Here is a 9,835-nt window from a genome sequence, read left to right on the forward strand (position 1 = left end):
CACAAGTAAATGTAACAACTTCTGTAAATATAAAAGTGAGTATTACTGTATTTTTACTTGTACTTCTTACTCTTTTTATCTCATATGATTTAAAAGACAAATGTGTCTTGGGGTTGCTCTTCTCAAGAAGTATCTTTGTGGTGTTCTCTGTATTTCCTGAATTTGAATGTTGGCCTGTCTTGCTAGGTTGGGGAAGTTCTCCTGGATAATATCCTGAAGAGTGTTTTCCATTTATGTACCCAACAAACATACAAAAAACTGCTCATCATCACTGGTCATTAGAAAAATGCAAATCAAAACCATAATCAGATATCATCTCACACCAGTTAGAATGGCGATCATTAAAAAGTCAGTAAAGAACAGATGCTGGAGAGGATGTGGAGAAATAGGAATGCTTTTACACTGTTAGTGAGAGTGTAAATTAGTTCAACCATTGTAGAAGACAGTGTGCAATCCCTCAAGAATCTAGAACTAGACATATCATTTGACCCAGCAATTCCATTACTGGGTATATACCCAAAGGATTATAAATCATTCTACTATAAAGACACACGAGTGCATTATGTTTATAGAAGCACTATTCACAATAGGAAAGACTTGGAACCAACCTAAATGCCCATTAATGATAGACTGAATAAAGAAAATGTGGCACATATACACCATGGAATACTATGCAACCATAAAAAAGAATGAGTTCCTGTCCTTTGCAGGGACGTGGATGAAGCTGTAAACTATCATTCTCAGCAAACTAACACAAGAAAAGAAAACCAACACCACACGTTCTCACTCATAAGTGGGAGCTGAACAATGAGAACACATGGACACAGGGAGGGGAACATCACATGCCGGTGTCTGTCAGGAGGTGAGGGGTTGGGGGAGAGAATGCATTAGGGAAAATATCTAATGTGGGTGATGGGTTGATGAATGCAGCAAACCACCACAGCACGTGTATACCTATGTAACAAAACTGTATGTTCTGTACGTGTACTCCAGAACTTAAAGTATAATAAAAAAAAGAAGACAAATGCATAAAACAATAACTACAAATTTAGTAGGCACACAAAATATAATGAGGCAATTTGCAAAAATAGTAATATAAGGAGGAGGGATGGAAATGCATAGAAGAATTTTGTATGCCACTGAAGCAAAGTTAATATAATTTCAAAGTAGGTAGTTATAAGTTTAAGGTGCTAAAAGTAATCACGAAGTTAACCAAATCTAACATAGAAAAAATAGGAAAATGCAGAAGTTCTTATCAGTAATTTCTTGAACTATAAATAGGTTAAACTCTCTATTTAAAAGACAGAGATTGTAATAATGGATACAAATACAGGGTCCATCCACGTGATGTCTACAATAGATTTAACTAATATGCAAAGACACAAACAGGTTGAAAAGAATGTATTATAACATAAAAATATATTCCATGCAAATAGTAACCAAAAGAGAGCTGCTATGGCTATAGGCCCAAGTAGACTTTATGTAAAAGATTGTTAAAAGACCCAGAGGACATTATACAATGACAAAAGGGTCAACCAATCAAGACTATGTAACAATTACACACACACACATGCACACACACACACTTATGTACGTAAAGAGCTCCAACATACATGAAACATAACTTGACAACTGAAAGGAGACATGTAAGATTCTGAAAGGTTAGAAATTTCAATGCCACACTTTCAATAATGGAAGAAACAAGTAGATTGAAGATTTGTTTTAATGACAATTTAAACACTACACACCAATTACTTCTAACAGACATATACAGAACACTGCATTCCACAATGCAATACTCCTTCTTAACTGCACACGGAACAGTCTACAAGGTACAACAAATTTTAGGCCAGAAAACAAGTCTCAATACATTTTTTTCTTGAGATGGAGTCTCCCTCTGTCGCACAGGCTGGAGTGCAATGGTGCAATCTGGGCTCGCTGCAAGCTCCGCCTCCTGAGTTCACGCCATTCTCCTGCCTCAGCCTCCCGAGTAGCTGGGACTACAGGCGCCTGCCACCAAGCCCAGATATTTTTTTTTGTATTTTTAGTAGAAACAGCGTTTCACCGTGTTAGCCAGGATGGTCTGGATCTCCTGACCTCATGATCTGCTCACCTTGGCCTCCCAAAGTGCTGGGATTACGGGCATGAGCCATTGCCTCAGGCCAGTACATTTTAAAAGATTAAAGTCATCTAAAGAATCTCCAAACACAATGGCATGAAGCTAGAAATCAGTAACAGAAAAAAATAAGAAATGCATAAATATGTAAATATTAAATAACACACTATGAAAAGACCAACGGGTCAAAGAAGAAATTACAAGGTAAATTAGAAAATATTTATAGTGGAATAAAAGCAAAAATACAATCTACTGAAACTTTTGGAATTCAGCAAAAGAAACATACTCAGAGATTAATTTACAGTTGGAAATGCTCACATTAGAAAAGAACAATGGGTAGGAGGCAGAGCAAGATGGCCAAATAGAAGCCATCCAGTGATTGTACCCTCGACAAGAACACCAAATTAAACAACTATCCACACATACAAAAACACCACTTTATAAGAACCACAATTTAGGAAAGCAACCACAGTACCTGGTTTTAATATAATATTAAAGAAAGAAGCATTGATGATGGTAGGAAAGGCAGTCTTGAATTATCTACACCAGCCATCTCCTATACCTTGGCAGCAGCCACATGATGTGAAGAGAGAATCTGCACACCTGGGGGAGGGAGAGAGCAGTGATTGTGTGACTTTACGTTGAAACTTACCGCTGCCCTGTCACAGAAGAAAGCAACACTAGGCAGAACTCAGCTAGTGCCCATAGAGGGAGCATTTAGACCAGTTCTAGCTAGAGGCAAGTTGTTCATCCCAGTAGTTGGAATCTGAGTTCCAGCAAGCCCTGTTACCATGAGCTAAAATGTTCTGAGGTCCTAAATAAACTTGAAAGACAGTCTAGGCCTCAAGGACTGCAGTTCCCGGGAAAGTACTGGTACTCTGCTGGGCTCAGAGCCAGTGGCCTCGGGGATGGGGAGCGGAATGCAACCTAGTGAGATATCAGCAGGGGTGGCCAAGAAAGTGCTTTTGTCACCCCTCTCCCCATCCCAGATAGTACAGCCACAGCTCTGGGAGAGACTCTTTCCCTCTATTTAAGGAGAGGAGAGGGGAGAGTAAAGAGGACTTTGTCTTGAAACATGGATACCAGCGCATCAACAGTAGAATAGGGCACCAGGCAGAGAGTCCTGAGGCTTCCAATCCAGGCCCTAGCTCCTGGACAACATTTCAAAACACACCCTGGTCCCGAAGGGAATCTGCTCCCTTGATGGGAAGGACTCAGTCATAGAAAAATTCAACTGCTGACTAAAGAGCCATGAGAAATCAGCAGCGATAGTCATGCAGTACTTGCTGTGAGCCTTGGATGAGACTCAGAGCTGGGCTGAATTCAGGTGTGAACTAGCACATTCCCAGCTGCAGGAATGACTACTGGGAATTCAGAGACATCTGTGAGAGAGACACGCTCTATTTGAGGAAATGGGAAAAAAGAGTAAAGGGGATGTTGCCTTGCGGCTTGGATACCAGCTTAACCACAATAGGGTAGAGCGTCAAGTTGGCTCCTGGGGTCCCCATTCCAGGCCTTGGCTTTTGGATGGCATTTCTGGACCTGCCCTGGGCCAGAGGGGAACCCACTTCCATGAAGAAAGAACTCAGAACTGGCAGCATTTGCCACAAGCTGACTAAAAATATCCTTGGATCTGGAGTGAACAGCAGCAAAAGCCAAGCAATACTCTTCATGGGTCTTAGGCAACAGTGACCATAGGGAGAGACTCCTCTGCTTGAGGAAAGGGGAGGGAAGAGTAGGAAGGACTTTGTCTTATGGTATGGATGACTGCTCAGCCACAGTAGAACAAAGCACCAGGTGGATTTCTAAGGCTCCTAACTCGAGGCCCTGGCTTCCAGATGGCATCTCCAGACTTTTCCAGGGCCAGGGGAACTTCCTGCCCTGAAGGAAAGGGCATAAGCCTGGCTGGATTTACCACTTGCTGATTGTAGAGCCCTCAGTCATTTCTCGAGTGAACATAGGTGGTAGCCTCGCAGTGGTCACTGTGGGCCTTGGGTAAGACCCAGTGCTATGCTGGCTTCAGGTCTGACCCAGAACAGTCCCAGTGGTGGTGGCCATAAGGATGCTTGTGTCACCCACACTACAACTCCAGGCACATCAGCATAGAGCGAGAGAGTCTCTCTTTGTTTGGGGTAAAGTACGGGAAGAGAACAAGTGTCTCTGCCTGGTAATGCAGGGAATTCTCCTGGATCTTTCCTAAGACCACCAAGGTGGTAACTCTAGAAGTCTGCCAGAGCCAGCATTACTGGTCTTGGAGTATCCCCTACAGGTAATATGGCCGCAGTGACCAAAAACTCAGATCACAACACTCAAGTCCTTTCAAATACCTGAAAAGCCTTTGCAAGAATGATAGGTAAAAAATAAGTCCAGACTATGAAGACTATAATAAATACCTAACTTTTCGATGCCCTGACATTGATGAACATCCACAAACATCAAGACCATCCAGGAAAACTTGGCCTCACCATGAGAACTAGATAAGGCATCAGTGACCAAACTGAAAGAGACAGAGACATGTGACCTTTTATTCAGAGAACTCAGAAAAGCTGTTTTGAGAAAGCTCAACAAAATCCAAGATATCAAAGGGAAGGAATTCAAAATTCTATCAGATAAAGTTAAGAAAAAGATTGAAATAATTTAAAAGAATCAAGCAAAAATTATAGAGCTTCAAAACACAGTTGACATACTGAAGAATGCATCATAGTCTCTTAACAGCATAAATGATCAAGCAGGAGAAAGAATTAGTGAGCTTAAAGGCAGGCTATTTGAAAATGCACAGCGGAGACAAAAATAAAAACAAAAAAGCATGTCTACAAAATCTAGAAAATAGCCTCAAAAGGGCAAGCCTAAGAGTTACTGACCTTCAAGAGGAGGTAGAGACAGATATCTGAATAGAAAATTTATTCAAAGGGATAATAACAGAAAACTTTCCAAACTTAGAAAACGATATCAATATTCAAGTACAAGAAAGTTATAGAAGCAGACTTAACCAAATAGGACTACCTCAAAACTTTTAATAATCAAACTCCCAAAGGTCAAGGATAAAGAAAGGATCCACAAAGCAGCAAGAGAAAAGAAACAAATAATATACAAAGGAGCTCCAGTACATCTGGCAGCAGACTTCTCAGTGAAAACGCTACAAGCTGGGAGAAAGTGGCATGACATATTTGAAGTGCAAAAGAAAAAAAAATAACTCTCTTGTAGAATAGTATATCCAGGGAAAATATACTTGAAACATGAATAAGAAATACAGACTTTCCCAGAAAAACTAAAGCTGAAAGATTTCATCAACACCAGACCTGTCCTACAAGGAATGCTAAAGTTCTTCAATCTGAAAGAAAAGGACATTAATGAGCAAAAAGATGTCATCTGAAGGTAAAAAACTCTCTAGTAGTAGTAGGTACACAGAAAAACACAAAATATTAAAACACCGTTATTGTGGTTTGTAAACTACTCATACCATTAGTAGAAAAACTAAAAAATAAACCTATGAAAAATAACAACTACAACAACTTTTCAATACATAAGCAGTACAATGAGATGTAAATAGAAACAACAAAAAGTTAAAATGTAGGAGGATGAAGTTAAAGTGTAGAGTTTTTTTGGTTTTCTTTTTGCTTCTTTGTTAGTTTATGCAATCAATGTTAAGTTTTCATCAATTTGAAATAATGAGTTAAGAGATATTATTTCAAGCCTTGTGGCAACCTCAAATAAAAAAAATACAACAGGTAGATAGACAAAAATTAAAAAAGGATGTAGTTAAAGCATCCACTTGGTAAAATCACTTTCACTAAAGGAAGATAGAAAAGAAGTAAAGAAGAAAGAGGAGACCACAAAACAATCTGGAAATAACAAAATGGCAGAAGTTAGTCTTTACTTACAAATAATAACATAGACTATCAATGGACTAAACTCGCTAATCAAAAGACATAAAGTAACTGAATAGATTTAAACAAAAACCCAAAATCTGTGCCTACAAGAAACACACTTCACCTATAAAGACACACATAGACCCATAATAAAGGGATGAAAAGAGATATTCCATGTCAATGGAAACTAAAAAAGGGCAGGAGTTGCTATACTTATATCAGACAAAATAGATTTCAAGACAAAAACTAGATGAGACAAAGAAGGTTGCTATATAATAATGAAGGAGTCAATTCAGCAAGAGGATATAACAATTGTAAATACACATGCACCCAACACTGTAGCACCCAGATAAATAAAGCAAATATTATTAAAGCTAAAAAGAGGGATAGGATAGACCCCAATACAATAATAGCTAGAAACTTCAATATCTCCACTTTCAGAATTGGTTAGATCATCCAGACAGAAAATCAACAAAGAAACATTGGGCTTAATAGGAACCATAGACCAAATGAGCCCCGTAGAAATTTACAGATCATTTCACCCAGAGGCTGCAGAATACACATTCTTCTTAGCACATGGTTCATTCTCGAAGATAGACCATATATTAAGCTACAAAACAAGTCTTAAAACATTCAAAAAAGTAAAGTACTATCAAGTATTTTCTCTGACCACAATTAAATAGAATGAAAAATCAATAAAAAGGGGAACTTTGGAGGCTATACAAACACATGTAAGTTAAGCAATATGCTCCTGAATGACCAGTGGGGTCAATGAAGAAATTATGAAGGAAATCAAAAAATGTCTCAAAACAAATGAAGATGGAAATACAACATACCAAAATCTATGAGATACAGCAAAAACAGTACTAAGAGGAAAGTTTATAGCAATAAGCACCTACATCAAAAAATAAGAACAGTTTTAAATAAACAACCTAATGATAGATTTTAAAGAACTAGAAAAGCAAGAGCAAAACAAACCCAAAATTAGTGGAAGAAAAAAATAATAAAGATCAGAGCAGAAATAAATGAAACTGACACAAAGAAAACAATACAAAAGATCAACAGAATAAAAAGTTAGTTGTGAAAACAAACCTTTAGCAACAACTAAGAAAAAAAGAGAGAACATCCAAGTAAATTAGAGATTAAAAAGGAGACATTGCAATGGATACTGCAGTAATTCAAAGAATCATTAGCGGCTACTATGAGCAATTATATGCCAATAAATTGGAAAACCTAGGATAAATAAATCAACTTTCAGACACATACAACCTATGAAGACCGAATCACAAAGAAATAGAAAACCTCAACAGACCAAAAATGAGTAATGAGATAAAAATAAAAAGTCTTCCAGCAAAGAAAAGCCTAAGACTAAGGCTTTATTGCTGAATTTTAACAAAATTTTAAAAAAGAATGAATACCAATTCCACTGAAACTCTTGCACAAAACAGAGAAAAAGAGAACACACATTGATATGCAAATCAATCAATGCAATATATCATATCACAGAATGAATGACAAAATTATATGATCATCTCAACTGATATTAGAAAAGCATTTGATAAAATTCAACATTGCTTCATGATTAAAACCTTCAAAAAACTGGATATGGAAGGAACATATTTCAACACAATAAAAGGCAGGCATGAAGCTAGTATAATGCTGAATGGGGAAAAACTGAAGGCCTTTCCTGTAAGATTTGGAACAAAACAAGGATGCTCACTTTCACCAATGTTATTCACCATACTACTGGAAGCCCTAGCTGGAACAATCAGACAAGAGAAAGAAATAAAGGGCATCCCCACTGGAAGGGAAGAAGTTGTTTGTAGGTAATATGGTATTATATTTGAAACAACTCAAAGACTCCACCAAAAACTGTTAGATTTGATAAATTTAGTAAAGTTACAGGCTACAAGATTGACGTACAAAAATCAGTAGCATTTGTATGTCAACAGTGGACAATCTGAAAAAGAAATCAATAAAATAATTCCATTTACAATAGTTACAAAAAAAAAAGTAGGAATAAGCTTAACCAAAGAGGTAAAACATCTCTTCAGTGAAAACTATAAAACATTTATGAAAGAAATTCAAGGGGACACATGAAAAAGGAAATATATTTCATGTTTGTGGATTGGAAGAATCGACATTGTTAAAATGTTCTTTCTATCCAAAGCAAGCTACAGATTCAATGTTATCCCTATCATAATACAAAAGACATTCTTCAAAGAAAGGAGGAAAAAATTATACCACAATTTACATGGAACCACAAGAGACTCAGAATAGCCACAAGTATTCTGAGCAAAAAGAACAAAACTTAAGGAATCACATTACTTGACTTCAATTATACCACAGAGCTATAATAACCAAAACAGCATGGTACTGTCATAAAAACAGACACAGGCCAATAGAACAAAACAGAGAACACAGAAATAAGTCCATACATTGACAAAAAACTCATTTTCAACAAAGGTACCGAGAACATACATTAGGGAAAAAGCAATCTCTTCAATAAATGGTGCTGGGAAAACCAGATATTCATTTGCAGAAGAATGAAACTAGACCACTATCTCTCACCACATACAAAAATCAAATCTAAATGGATTAAATATTTAAATCTAAGACCTCAAATAATGAAACTACTACAAGAAAACATTGGGAAATCTCTCCAACACATTGGACTGGGCAAAAGTTTCTTGAGTAACTTCACACAAGCACAGGCAAGCAATGTAAAAATGGACAAATGGAATCACATCAAGTTAAAAAACTTCTGCACAGCAAAGAAAACAATCAACAAAATGAGGAGATGACCCACAGAATGGGAGAAAAGATTTGCCAACTATACATCTGACAAGCAATTAATAATCAGAATATATAAGTAGCTCAAGCAACTTAATAGGAATAAATATAATAATATGATTGTAAAAATGAACAAAAGATCAGAATAGATATTTCTCAAAAGAAGACATACAAATGGCAAACAGGCATAGGAAAAGGTGTTCAACATCACTAATCGTCAGAAAAATGCAAATCAAAACTACAATCTTATCCCAGTTAAAACAGCGTTTATCTAAAACACAGTCAATAAGACATGCTGGTGAGGATGTAGAGAAAAGGGAATCCTCATACACTGTTGATGGCAATGTAAATTAGTATACCTACTACGAAGAACAGTTTGAAGATTCCTCAAAAAACTAAAAATAGAATGACCATGTGATCCAGCACTCTCACTGCTAGGTATATACCCAAAAGAAAGAAAATCCGTATATCAAAGAGATATACGCACACTTGTGTTTATTGCAGCACTATTCATAATAGCCAAGATTTGGAAACAACCTAAATGTTCATCAACAGATGAATAGATAAGAAAAAAAAGTGGTAGAAAAAGACAATGGCATACTATTCAGTCATATAAGAGAATGAGATCCTGTCATTTGCAACAACATGGATGGAACTGGAGATGATTAAGTGCAATAAGTCGGGCACAAAAAGACAAATTTTGCATGTCCTCACTTATTTGTGGGAACTAAAAATGTTAAAACAATTTAACTCATGGAGACTGAGTAGAATGGTTGTTACCAGTGGCTAGGAATGGTACTGGGGGGCAAGGATTGGAGATGGTTAATGGGTACAAAAATACAGATAAATAGCATGAATAAGGTCCGTTATTTGAAAGCATAGCAGGGTGACCATCATCAACAATAATTTTTGTACAATTTAAAATAACTAGAATAGTTTAAATGGATTATTTGTAATACAATGAAAGTGTAAATGCTTGAGATAATGGATACTCCATTTACCCTGATGTATTTATTACATATTGTACACCTGTATCTAAATATCTCATTTACCCCAT

General features: G+C 36.8%; 1 long non-coding RNA gene across 1 annotated transcript in view; it reads right to left on the bottom strand.

Moving 5' to 3' along the window:
* LOC135964539 (uncharacterized) overlaps window positions 1-4,628 on the bottom strand; it is a 70,618-nt gene extending 65,990 nt beyond the window's left edge. Inside the window, exons 1-2 of the long non-coding RNA XR_010577026.1 lie at window positions 4,510-4,628; window positions 1,756-1,757 (exon numbers count right to left, since the gene is read on the bottom strand). This is a non-coding gene — a long non-coding RNA (uncharacterized lncRNA). The remainder of the gene's footprint in view (window positions 1-1,755; window positions 1,758-4,509) is intronic.
* Between the last annotated feature and the right edge of the window lie 5,207 nt (window positions 4,629-9,835).

Source organism: Macaca fascicularis, chromosome 8, assembly GCF_037993035.2.
Source record: "Macaca fascicularis isolate 582-1 chromosome 8, T2T-MFA8v1.1".
Lineage (NCBI taxonomy): Eukaryota > Metazoa > Chordata > Mammalia > Primates > Cercopithecidae > Macaca > Macaca fascicularis.